This window comes from Aquarana catesbeiana, linkage group LG01, assembly GCF_042186555.1.
Source record: "Aquarana catesbeiana isolate 2022-GZ linkage group LG01, ASM4218655v1, whole genome shotgun sequence".
Classification (NCBI taxonomy): Eukaryota; Metazoa; Chordata; class Amphibia; order Anura; family Ranidae; genus Aquarana; species Aquarana catesbeiana.
The window spans coordinates 255572242-255586565 of NC_133324.1; the positions used below are offsets into that span (position 1 = coordinate 255572242).

Here is a 14324-nt window from a genome sequence, read left to right on the forward strand (position 1 = left end):
AGCTTACACTCTAAAAAGGAAGGGTCAATTGATACAAAAGGTAATAGCTGTGGGGGGGATGAGCTGATGGAGGAAGTAAAACAGTGTTAGTTAGAAGCAGGATAGGCTTCTTTGAAGAGAAGGGTTTTCAGGGATCGCCTAAAAATGGATAGATTAGGGGACAGTCAGACAGATTGGGGTAGGGAGTTCCAAAGGATGGGAGAAGCTCTGGAGAAATCCTGGAGGCGAGCATGGGAGGAGGTGACAAGGGAGCTAGAGAGTAGGAGGTCTTGGGATGACCGAAGAGAGCAGCTTGGTTGGTATTTTGGGACTAGGTTAGTGATGTAGCTGGGGGCAGAGTTATGGATGGCTTTGTAAATTATTGTTAGTGCTTTAAAATTTTATTCATTGGGTGAGTGGAAGCCAGTGGAGGGATTGGCAGAGAGGGGTGGAGGACACTGAATGGTTGGTAAGGAGGATGAGTCTTGCAGCGGCATTCATTATGGACTGAAGGGGGGATAGTCTATGTAAAGGTAATCCGATGAGGAGGGAGTTGCAGTAATCGAGAAGAGCGTCAACCAGGGATTTTAGAGTGTTCTTATTGGATAAAACATTTCTGTTCTTTTTTCTTTTGCACAATTTGGAATTTAATAAAGTTGTGAAATAAGCAGTACAGGAAATGACAGTGTTAAAGTGAAACTCACCTATCTAATGGTCCTTTGCCAGTGTCAGTCATTGGCTGGCGCAGGATGACACATGTGCAAGAGACCAGCATGGCACTGTAAAGTGAGCATGCAATATAAGCATGCCTGCTCATTAGTTGATTTGCTAAAACTGGAGAGTGCAAAATCTGGTGCAGCTGTGCAGGGTAGCCAATTAGCTTTTAACATCAGCTTGTTCAATTAAGCTTTGACAAAAAAATCTGGAAGTTGATTGGTTTCTATGCAGAGCTGCACTTGATTTTGTACTCGCCAGTTTTATTAAATCAATCCCACTGTTTCTTTCAGAAGAACTTTAGTTCCACCTTGAATACTGTCACCCACACCATTAGCCTTTGCTGTCTTTAAAAGATGCTGCTGCTGAAGAATCTGTCAGATGCCAGGTCCTGCTAGGTATCTGTAACTGTTATGCCACTACAGGACAGAGCATCAGCGTGGGCATGGCATGGATATGGCTTAAAGATAGTGAAGATAACAGGCATAGGTGGCAGGATAGATAAGCTTTAACAGCCTTTTGTCTTATGCAGCATTTTTCCTTTCATTTAGGTGGCAACAGAGTCACTTAAAGGCAAATTTTTGGATTGTTCATAGTAATCAAACAGCTTAACCCCTTCATACTGGCGATACGCATATATCAGGTCGCTGGAGGGATGGACCTTAATGCTATGCGGCCGTATATATGCGTACCAGAATGTAAACAGAGCTATGCTGAGAGCGCACACCCTGCTCACTCCCACCACAGTTATCGGCAGCTAACGGAAAACTTCAAATCTCAACTTTAGATCGGGTGCTTTCTGATCATGTGACCACTGTGACAGCCAATCACAGCGGTAACATGATCAGAAACCCTGCCTCCCAGCATTAGAAACCTCTTAAAGGGCCAGGAGGCACCAGCGCTAAGGTTAATTGATTAGTTTTACAAAAAGTGACACCAACTCTCTGGTTTCATGAAGAAGAAAACTTTTAGCTTTAGCATAATTTTCTTACATTACTGCCCATAAGCATTTCTAAGCACCATTTCTTAGAAGGATGTAACTGATAACTAATGCCTTTTTCTGCTTAAATGTCACAAGCACAGATGATTCAATATATAAATTAACTGTAAGTATACATGTTTACAATTTCCATAACAAAAATGTCTTGGGAATCAAGTGAAGTGTCTCGTATTCCCAACAGAAAAGCCTTAAACTAAAAGAAAAAAGTTGCCATGATTTAGTGTAGTGTCCTTCAGAAAGCTGTTTCTGCAAATCCTATGAACCACATCAATAAATCCAGTCCTATTCCTGACAAGGTTCTCCAATTACTATCAACAGATCAAGATGGATTGGAAGCTGCTTATCTGAAGGGGAATGAAAGAGATGCCTGCCCTCATCCTGATCACTTAGTGGCAGGACTGACAGCTAGTTGTGTTTGTTAATTACTAAACAGCTACATCTCATTTTACCTGATTGGAAATAGCATTGTCGGCCTTCATTTCTGGCAGTTACCTTTATTAAGCACCTGCTTACTGCTTGTCAAGTCAATACAAAATGTTACATTGAAGCGGAGGTTTTTCCTAATACGGTGATCAGACATTGACTTTTTCTCCACAACACTAGTTAAAAAACGAATTCAAGAATGAGCTTGCTGCCTCCATCTGAAATGTAAAATCTAAACTTGAATTCTGTCTTTTTCTATTGATGCCTGAATATAGCAGAACCTGTGATTTGCATATTTTTGTATTCATCTATCTGCATTCTGACCTGTGTGATCTGCGGAGTATCACACAGGGTGGAAATCTAGGCAATCATAACTCATGAAATGTAATTAGGGGAATAAAAAATATCATCAGATTTGGAGATTAGCTTGCTCTTTACTACCATCATTTACTTAATAGCATCCTCAGAACAGCATATTTTACTGCTTTCGGTCATTTAAAAGTCAACTAAAACACAGAGGGGTTGATTTACTAATGGCAATTAGATTGTTTACTTTGCAAGGTATTTTTTTACTTTAAGAAAGGAATTTTCCCTTAGCTTAGTGAATGGGGTAAAGCTTCAATGACTTCCATCATCCCTATCTCACATACATACTAGGGAAAATTTATACAAGAGCCAATTAACCTACTAACATGTCTTTGGAGTGTGTGAGGAGACTTGAGAACTGGGAGGAAACCCATAAAAACACAGGGAGATGTGCAAACACAATGCAAACAGTGTCTTGGCCAGGGTTTAACCTGCGAACGCCTTCCGGATTTAAACTCAGACAGTAGTGGTAACCAATAAGCCACTGTACTACCTTGTTTAAAATCTCCCCAGCCCTGCACCTTATCCCTGATACATATGTAGCCCAATCAGTGCAATGAAAATCCAGTACACAGATTGTCAACCTGTTGACAGGCCTTCTATTGATGTGAATGTAATTTGGGCCAGGCATGGACTGGAAGCTCTCTGGGGAAGCCTGATTTCGGTTCATTATGTTACATAATAAAAATTCTGGTGGATGGGCTTCATAAAGATAAATGCATTACTCTTGACTATCAGACAACATTATCAAAGACATTTGTCGTAGTACATAGATCATTAACCTTAAGATCACAAACCTTAATATATAGGCTACAAGGGACATTCAAGCAGAAATTCACCTAAAAAGGCAAGTTCTGATTATCCTCCCCCTCCTCTTCCATTTTTGTCAGCAGGTACCTATATTACCTAGGCAATCCCACTTCCTTCCCTGCCCACAACCTCCTGGGATATGTCACAGGTCCCAGGAGGATGCTGGAGTTGCAAGGGTGAACCTGCACTTTAAAGAGCCACTTTACTATAGATAGACTGGTAACTGTATGAAGTTAATACCCGTGTTAATAGTATATGTATATGAATATGAATGCTTTATTTTTTTTTATTTTTAAGTCTTGATATTTTTCTTATTCTTTACATGAAGGTCACGCTTATGGTGACTAAATAGTGCTATCATAAATTCAATACCTTTGACTTAAAACTTGCTGTTAATGGTAGTTCTCTTTTTGGAACAAATATTTTAAAAAGCAGTATTCTGCCCCATTTAGTATACATTGCTGAATGAATCAAAACATTTCTAATTTTCTGTGAAAATAAGGTTGAAAAACCCCTTTAACCGCGCACCCTAGACCAATAACAATAATAATACATACAAATTAAATATAAATACAAATTGAATACAAATTAAATACAAAGAGCAGCCCGTAGTGAGACCAAAGGCCTAAATGTGAAAAAGAAATAAATTGGATTGCATTTCCATACCGCGCTCATAAACTACATAACATTGTGTGAGTAATATAAAAAAGTCCATAAACCACCACCAAAAATCTTCAATCAAGTGAGAGTGAAGTAATTCCTGTTTTCTGTGAAGAATAAGGTGTTGTTTTCCACCAATTTATGAGCAAACATCCTACTCACCAAACCGATATGACACCCATTACAGGTAGTCCAATGAGCACAAGTGACAAAGAGATGTATCCTCCAATGGAAATGGCCCCCAATGAAAGATCCGCCAACGAAGGTTATGCATATATCAAAGAGAAAACTCCTCATGGTGTAGCTTGTAACTATTTATTTTCCATAAAAAGGTATACACTTACAATTTAGTAAACTTTCAAAAGCCCATGAAAAAACAGGGCAGGCACGCCGATCAAATTCCATCTGCATTCTAGAATAGTGGAAGTGACGTGTCACGCACTACACACCCCAACATGTTTTGTCAGAAACATCAATTGATGGAAGACAGCACCTTATTCTTCACAGAAAACAGGAATTACTTTACTCTCACTTGATTAAAGATTTTTGGTGGTGGTTTAAGGACTTTTTTATATTACCTACACAATGTTATGTGGTTTATGTGCGCGGTATGGAAAATTCAATCCAATTTATTTCTATTTCAAATTTTCTGTAATTTGGGAAAAAGGGATTTAAGGCGTATTTTAGAAATTATAACAGTACGCAGGGAAATAAAATTGCCCTCAGCAGCTGGAAGTACAATGTCCCCCTTGGCAGATGAACATATAAATCAACACCAAAGCTTAAATAATATATCCTATTGTTCAATATAGTCCACAAGGTTTTATATGCTCTCATCAGATAAAATGACCCTTCACACATAAGTCAGAATAAAGCCTGATGACAACAAACATCTACATGTGTCTTGTCTAGGGATGAGCTTCAAGTACGAGTCGAACTCATGTTCAACTCGAACATCGGCTGTTCGCCAGTTCGCTGCACAGCGAACAATTTGGGGTGTTCGCGGCAAATTCGAAAGCCGCGGAACACCCTTTAAAAGTCTATAGGAGAAATCAAAGGTGCTAATTTTAAAGGCTTATATGCATGGTATTGACATAAAAAGTGTTTGGGGACCTGGGTCCTGCCCCAGGTGACATGGATCAATGCAAAAAAAAGTTTTAAAAACGGCCGTTTTTTCAGGAGCAGTGATTTTAATAATGCTTAAAGTGAAACAATAAAAGTGTAATATTCCTTTAAATTTCGTACCTGGGGGGTGTCTATAGTATGCCTGTAAAGGGGCGCATGTTTCCCATGTTTAGAACAGTCTGACAGCAAAATGACATTTCAAAGGAAAAAAGTCATTTAAAACTACTCGCGGCTAATAATGAATTGCCGGTCCGACAATACACATAAAAGTTCATTGATAAAAAGGGCATGGGAATTCCCCACAGGGGAACCCCGAACCAAAATTTAAAAAAAAATGACTTGGGGGTCCCCTTAAATTCCATACCAGGCCCTTCAGATCTGGTATGGATTTTAAGGGGAACCCCACGCCAACATTTTTTTAAAAATGGCGTGGGGTCCCCCCAAAAATCCATACCAGACCCTTATCGAGCATGCAACCTGGCAGGCTGCAGGAAAAGAGGGGGGGACGAGAGATAGCCCCGAAAAAACACTTTGTCCCCATGTTGATGGGGACAAGGGCCTCATCCCCACAACCCTTGCCCGGTGGTTGTGGGGGTCTGCGGGCGGGGGGCTTATTGGAATCTGGAAGCCCCCTTTAACAAGGGGACCCCCAGATCCCGGCCTTCCCCCTGTGTGAAATGGTAAGGGCCTACCATTTCACAAAAAAACTTGTAAAAAATGTTAAAAATGACAAGAGACAGTTTTTGACAATTCCTTTATTTAAATGCTTCTTCTATCTTCTATCTTCTATGTTCCTTTGGTTTCTTCCTCCATCTTCTTCTTCTTCTGGTTCTTCTGGTTCTTCCTCCAGTGATCTCGTCCAGCATCTTCCTCCGCGGTGTTTTCTTCCCTTCGTCTTCTGGGCCGCTCTGCATCCAACATGATGGGAGGCTCCCGCTGTGTGATGCTTCTCCTCTTCTGGTGGTTCTTAAATAACGGAGGGCGGGGCCACCCAGTGACCCCGCCCACTCTGACTCACGGGGACTTGACAGGACTTCCCTGTGGCAATTCCCCGTGACGTCAGAGGGGGCGGGGTCACCCGTTATGTCATGGGAAATGCCACAGGGAAGTCCCCGTCAAGTCCCCAGGCGTCAGAGGGGGTGGGGTCACCGGGTGGCCCCGCCCTCCATTATTTAAGAAGCGTCACACAGCGGGAGCCTCCCATCATGCTAGATGCGGAGCGGGCCAGAAGATGAAGGGAAGAAGACGCCGCAGAGGAAGATACCAGACGAGAACACCGGAGGAAGAACCAGAAGAACCAGAAGAACCAGAAGAAGAAGAAGATGGAGGAAGAAACCAAAGGTAGATAGAAGATAGAGGATAGAAGAAAGAAGATAGATGATAGAAGAAGCATTTAAATAAAGAAATTGTCAAAAATTGTCTCTTGTCATTTTTAACATTTTTGACACTTTTTTTGTGAAATGGTAGAGGTACTTTTGCACCCCCTTACCATTTCACACAGGGGGAGGGCCAGGATCTGGAGGTCCCCTTGTTAAAGGGGGCTTCCAGATTCTGATAAGCCCCCCCGCCCGCAGACCCCCACAACCACCGGGCAAGGGTTGTGGGGATGAGGCCCTTGTCCCCATCAACATGGGGACAAGGTGTTTTGGGGGGCTACCCCAAAGCACACTCCCAATGTTGAGGGTATGTGGCCTGGTACGGTTCAGGAGAGGGGGCGCTCTCTCGTCCCCCCTCTTTTCCTGTGGCCTGCCAGGTTGTGTGCTCGGATAAGGGTCTGGTATGGATTTTTGGGGGGACCCCATGCCTTTTTTTTTTTAAATTTTGGCGCGGGGTTCCCCTTAAAATCCATACCAGACCTGAAGGGTCTGGTATAGATTTTGAGGAGGACCCTACGCCATTTTTTTAAAAAAATTTTGTCCGGGGTTCCCCTTAATATCCATACCAGACCTGAAGGGCCTGGTATGGAATTTAGGGGGGGCCCCCACGTAATTTTTTTTAAAAATTTTGGTTCAGGGTTCCCCTGTGGGGAATTCCCATGCCGTTTTTATCAATGAACTTTTATGTGTATTGTCGGACCGGCAATTCATTAATAGCCGCGAGTAGTTTTAAATGACTTTTTTCCTTTGAAATGTCATTCTGCTGTCAGACTGTTCTAAACACAGGAAACATGCGCCCCTTTACAGGCATACTATAGACATCCCCCAGGTAGGAAATTTAAAGGAATATTACACTTTTATTGTTTGACTTTAAGCATTATTAAAATCACTGCTCCCGAAAAAACGGCTGTTTTTAAAAATTTTTTTTGCATTGATCCATGTCCCCTGGGGCAGGACCCAGGTCCCCAAACACTTTTTATGACAATAACTTTCATATAAGCCTTTAAAATTAGCACTTTTGATTATTCATGTTCGTGTCCCATAGACTTTAACGGTGTTCGCGTGTTCGAACAAATTTTTTGCCTGTTCGCATGTTCTGGTGCGAACCAAACAGGAGGGTGTTCGGCTCATCCCTAGTCTTGTCTTTACTTCATCAACCTCCACTTCTCCTCAGGTTATTTCTGCATCCAAAAAGGCAAGATAAACCAAAAGCAAAACAAAAACAACAAAAAAATACGGTATACGGTACCACGGTACCATATGGTACGTACCAAAAAAACACAAAGCAGCACTTAATTATTATGCTCACATTTAATAATTCTGTGTGCACTTTTTAAATCACCAGTACTATCAATGCAGAAACTATTCCCTTGCACAATCTATCTTACCAAACATAAAGTTCCCTCTGGCATATATCTTAGATTCACAAGAGTTTTCTTCCCACTAGGCGCTCATACTGATAAAATCGTGTCGTAGTACCAAAAAAAAAACAAAATTCAATAATGGTATAATACAATTTATAAACATCAATATTATTCCCCCACAAAATGTGCTCACATTTCTATGTGCAGTAAGGTACCAAACCATCCACTTTCCATGTGAAGAAATGTGTATTCATGCATCTACTCCCTTATAGTGCACCTTGCCAAACCATGTGTCCACTGTATAAAGGGCTATATCTGCGCTTTCAAATCCAAAATATTCCACCATTTTTCTCCACAGATGCTCCCAGACAATATAAGTGGTAATACCATGTAAAAAGAATGTACCAGAGTCATAGTGTAGTATTTAAGCAGTTAAAAGCATTTATTCCACATCATTGAACGAAGCGCATCAGAAAGTGACATCAGAAGCAGTACCGGAACCAGACGTACCCATTCAGCCATCTTGGATGTGGGCTGTGTATAGTCTCCTGTATATGTAAGCATATTGATTTGGACTCAAGGCTTTCAACTGCTTAAATACTACACTATGGTCCTTATTTAATTATTTTTACATGGTATTACCACGTATATTGTCTGGGAGCATCTATACAGAAACATGGTGGATTATTTTGGATTTCAAAGTGCAGATATAGCCCTTTATTGGGGATTGGATGCATGAAAACACATTTCTTCACATAGAAAGTGAATAGTTTGGGACCTTATTGCACATATAAATGTGAGCTCATTTTGTGGGAGAATAATAATTATGTTTTTTACATGATATTACACTATTATTGAATTTGTACTATGGAATTTTATCAGTATGAGCACCTGATGGGAAGAAAATGCTTGGGAATAAATAATACATGCCCAAGGGAATTTTTTTTTGTTTCTTAAGGTAGATTATACAAGATCTGCACTGATAGCATTGGGTGATTTAAAAAGCAAATAGAATTATTAAATGTGAGCACAATAATTAAGTGTTGGTTTCTGATTTACCATATTTTTGCTGTTTTTGTTTTTCCCTTTGGTTTATCTTGCCTTATCTTCCCTTCAGGTCTGGTATGGATTTTAAGGGGAACCCCGCGCCAAAAAAAAAAAAAAAACGGCGTGGGGTCCCCCCCAAAAATCCATACCAGACCCTTATCCGAGCACGCAACCTGGCAGGCCGCAGGAAAAGAGGGGGGGGACAAGAGTGCGGCCCCCCTCCTGAACCGTACCTGGCCACATGCCCTCAACATTGGGAGAGTGCTTTGGGGTAGCCCCCCAAAACACCTTGTCCCCATGTTGATGAGGACAAGGGCCTCATCCCCACAACCCTGGCCGGTGGTTGTGGGGGTCTGTGGGCGGGGGGCTTATCAGAATCTGGAAGCCCCCTTTAACAAGGGGACCCCCAGATCCCGGTCCCCCCCTGTGTAAAATGGTAAGGGGGTACTTACCCCTACCATTTCACTAAAAAACTGTCAAAAATGTTAAAAATGACAAGAGACAGTTTTTGACAATTCCTTTATTTAAATGCTTCTTCTTTCTTCTATCTTCCTTCATCTTCTTCTTCTTCTGGTTCTTCTGGTTCTTCCTCCGGCGTTCTCGTCCAGCATCCCCTCCGCAGCGTCTTCTATCTTCTTCTCCTCGGGCTGCTCCGCACCCATGGCATGGGGGGAGGCTCCCGCTATTCTCTTCATCTTCTTCTTCATCTTCTTCTCTTCTTCCTTCTTCTCTTCTTCTCTTCTTCATTTTCTTCTCCGGGCCGCTTCGCATCCATGCTGGCATGGAGGGAGGCTCCCGCTGTGTGACGGCGTCTCCTCGTCTGACGGTTCTTAAATAACGGGGGGCGGGGCCTCTGACGCACGGGACATGACGGGACTTCCCTGTGGCATTCCCCGTGACGTCACAGGGAAGTCCCGTCAAGTCACCGTGCGTCAGAGGGGAGGCGGGGTCACCGGGTGGCCCCGCCCCCATTATTTAAGAACCGTCAGACGAGGAGACGCCGTCACACAGGGGGAGCCTCCCTCCATGCCAGCATGGATGCGGAGCGGCCTGGAGAAGAAAATGAAGAAGAGAAGAAGAGAAGAAGATGAAGAAGATGAAGAGAAGAGCGGGAGCCTCCCCCCATGCCATAGGTGCTGAGCGGCCCGAGGAGAAGAAGATAGAAGACGCCGTGGAGGAGATGCTGGACGAGAACACTGGAGGAAGAACCAGAAGAACCAGAAGAAGAAGATGAAGGGTCTGGTATGGAATTTAGGGGGAACCCCACGTCATTTTTTTTTAAATTTTGGCCGGGGTTCCGTTTAATATCCATACCAGACCTGAAGGGCCTGGTATTAAATTTAGGGGGACTCCCACGTCATTTTTTTTTTTAATTTTGGTTCGGGGTTCCCCTGTGGGGAATTCCCATGCCATTTTTATCAATGAACTTCTATGTGTATTGTCGGCAATGCAATAGCCGCGAGTAGTTTTAAATGGGTTTTTTCCTTCGAAATGTCATTTTGCTGTCAGACAGTTCTAAACATGGGAAACATGCGCTCCTTTACAGGCATACTATAGACACCCCCCAGCTACGAAATTTAAAGGGATACTACACTTTTATTGTTTGACTTTAAGCATTATTAAAATCACTGCTCCTGAAAAAACGGCCGTTTTTAAAACTTTTTTTGCATTGATCCATGTCCCCTGGGGCAGGACCCAGGTCCCCAAACACTTTTTATGACAATAACTTGCATATAAGCCTTTAAAATTAGCACTTTTGATTATTCATGTTCGTGTCCCATAGACTTTAACGGTGTTCGCGTGTTCGAACAAACTTTTTTCCTGTTCGCATGTTCTGGTGCGAACCGAACAGGGGGGTGTTCGGCTCATCCCTAGTCTTGATTTATATATTTAAGGCATTTTCAAGGAATAAACTTAACTGAAGCAAAACGTAAAGCTTTTCAGGGAAAAAAAAATTTGTTTAACAGAATCATGTTAAGCTAGTAAGGGTCCATTACCAATTTAATTTTTTGGAGCAAAAAAACTCAATGATTTCAGTAAAGCTGGAATTAAAAAAAGTGAACCACGAAAACAGATTAGCTTAAAGAAAAAAAAGCAGTGACTTTGCAATTTGCTGTGCAGGTACTCGGGTCATAGAGCTCTGAAACTTGGTGAACTGTCAAGTGGTCAACACAACACTTTATCAACTTTCTTTGGAGGGAAATTTACTAATAATGTTTGTAACCATTCTTTCATTTTCCATCAGCTTTGCTCGAAAATCAAAATTACATAGGCACATGGGTTAAAATAGTCACATGTCCATCAAGTTCAACCAAAAACATTTTATTTTACTGGGCTAGAATTTTTTTCCAAAAATCTACGTTGATGGCTTTGACTTCTTCGTTTTAGAGCTAATCCTAGAAAGCTTGATTAAAGAAAACATCCTTTCCATGAAGTTAAATAAAGCAAAATTGCCTGATTTCACTAGTGCTTTATAGTGTCCTCTGGTAAATTAAAGAAAACAATGTGGTAATAACTAGTGACAGCTATTGTAGTGAAACACTGAAAATCAATGTACTAAAGATGATGATAAATGATAATCAGAAGTGCTCTTACTTTCATTAAAGCCTGTGAGCAGAATTGTAACACTGAGATGCATTCAACACATTGGGGTATGTGATTTTTATCTAACATTGTGACTGTGCTGTGAATGTGACTTTCACAAATTATTCCCAGCAGGTGAATCTTCCTGGTATACTTTTTTAAATGACAACTATTGATTTCCCTGTCCTGCAGTGATTATTTTTGGTGAATGTCACATTCACAGCTTTACAAAATGTCTATTTGTGACAATAGAAACTGTATATGCCCAAGATAGGGTGTGTAGGGTAGCATATGGCTTAACCTCCCTGGTGGTACAATTATTTCAGATTTTTGCGTCTCAAAGCGGTACAATTATTTTGCATAGAAATTTGGCATTCTATATTGTAGGACTGTAATTCTTAGCAATAACATACTTAAATCTGTCCACCGAGAGTCTAGTAGTTATCCTGGGTATGATGAAGTTTGAAACACAAAATCATAAATTATAACATAATAAATAATGATAAATAATTTAAAAAATAATAATATAATAGTAATAAAATACATTTCCCCACGATTCACTATCGCTCAATTCTGCAAGTGTTCTAATTTACTATCGCTGTTTTCTAGCTGGTCTAAAGCCACTTTTGACGTAAAGGGACACTTTTTGGTTGCTATGGACAATCTCAAGTTTTCAGGCAGAAAGAACAGTATATATCATATAAAATTGCAGGGCATGGGCAGGGCATGGGCCAAAGCATTGGGGACAAAAGGGAAGTGAAATGATTTCATACAGTACTGTATTCTGTAAGAATACACGACGCTCGCAGGGAACGAAGCCTGGCACAGAGAGGCTTCGGGCAGAGGACGGAGCCAGCAGACACCGCGGGGGGACTATCGCAGGATCCTGGGGACAAGGTAAGTAACCTGCACCAGGATCCTGAGAAGTAATCCTGAGTGTGGCTCAGGGTTACCGCTAATGGTGCTGAAATTTAACCCTGAGCCACACTCAGGAATACCGTCAGGGAGGCTAACCTGAAAATCAGTTCCCTCAACTCCACTAAAAGAAGAATATGTATCATGTTATATTACCTTTTTTGATACTTGTGACTCCAACTCTTAACCAATCACATTACTACTTGTTTTTATTCTTTGTGTGCATCACACATAGTAGACAAGCTACCTTTTAGTTATTTCATTGCTTATTCTGACAACATATTTGAAGTGTATGTTTAACCAAAATGATTTTTCTATTTTTGTCTAGCAAGTAGGAAAGAATTAAAACCTCTATTGGGCTATTTTTTTTTTTTTTTGCTCTCTAGGGTCTGCTGAAGAGATTAGCCTTCACTTCCTGTGCAGAAGACACAACAGTAAATAAGAGAAAATTTCACCAAACTGAGGGGAAAGCCCATCCTTGTCACCATAAAATGTGTTGCCATTGACTTACACTCACTGGTCCTGGTGACAACACTAAATTGTTTATTTTTCCCTCACATTCCATCATGGTAACATTAGTCACCTAGACAAATAAAGGGGCGAATCACCCCAGCAGGGATACAGACAGTAACAAAAACTTGACAGAAGATTTAACCCATTGCTAACTGATCCAAAGCTAAAAACTGAAAGTATATATACCCCGACATACACTTTTAACCCAATTGAAATCTCAGTAAAATATATATAAACACATTTTTGGTGCAGCAAAATGGTAAGTGCTTAAAGTCCTACTGTTGGTTTGTTTGCTGAATCATCTCCAGCTCTCCTAAATTAGTCTATCCCCCAAAAGTCAAGTAGGTGAGGACTGTCCCCCTGATGAGTCAGAGCTACAGCTCTCCAAGCAGCACCTAGAATAAGCATAATGCTGATTGTTTAGCTCTGTCTCAACGGGAGTGTGTTTTGGACCACTGTAGAGAGACTTCTACTCTCAAACTGAGTGTACTAGGCCTAATCTGCAGACAAATTGTAGAGGACAGGCTGATTTAGGGAAGTTAAAGCTGTTTTAGTAAACAAACCAATAGTAAGACTTTAACTACCTACTATTTTACTAAATCCTAAATGTATTTATATAATTTTTAATACGTCTTTAATCAGGCTTTACATACACAAATGAACATTGGGTAATCTATACCAGAATGTATTATTTAAAAGATAATGTGTGCATTTTGTATGGATTTTTCAATATTTTTTAGTATTCACTATTGACTACTTTTGCGAGCTTGAATTGGCTGATAAATTGCACAGTCAATTATTTTACCAAAAATCATTATTACTGATCACTTTTACATGGCAGCAGAAAATTAAAATTCATCAAAATACAATTTGCATTGGAGATTCCTATAAACAGGAGAATTCATAAAGTACAGCTGTCGATAGAACATGATTTATATGTGCTGTATTTTAAGGTTGCAAGGTAAAAAAAAAAAAAAAGATTAGTGTATAGTTGCTAGTGAATGCTACTTTTTTATATCCATATCAAATGAATTATTACTCAATTTACTAAGTGAAGAGTCTCAGCCCCTATACTGATTCAGCCTCCACATGTTCACATAATTGCTCCCTAATTAATTTAATGGTTCACCCTTCCACAAAACATGAAAAGTAGAACTAACTCACAACACCCTCTGACATCTCTGGTCCCTGAGGCACTTACCTCTTTGGAAGATTATTTTCTGCCACCCATGCCTTCTGGTGTAGCTGTCTGGGTATGTGAAAAATGCAATACACAGCCCAAAGGCTGTGTAGTAACATAATTCTCCCAATAGTGAGTAAGCATTGGTCAGCACTGCCACATGACCATTGAGAATCTCTCTGAGCTTACTTTGTTCCAGGATGTCACCCCCCCCAAAAAAAGAGGGTGCTGTTTTCAAATGCCCGAACTGCTAAATCAGCTAGCGTGGC

General features: G+C 40.9%; 1 protein-coding gene across 1 annotated transcript in view; it reads left to right on the plus strand.

Moving 5' to 3' along the window:
- Nucleotides 1–14324, plus strand: part of TMEM132C (transmembrane protein 132C) — a 921872-nt gene that overhangs the window by 901256 nt on the left and 6292 nt on the right. The gene's annotated exons all lie outside the window — the stretch shown is intronic.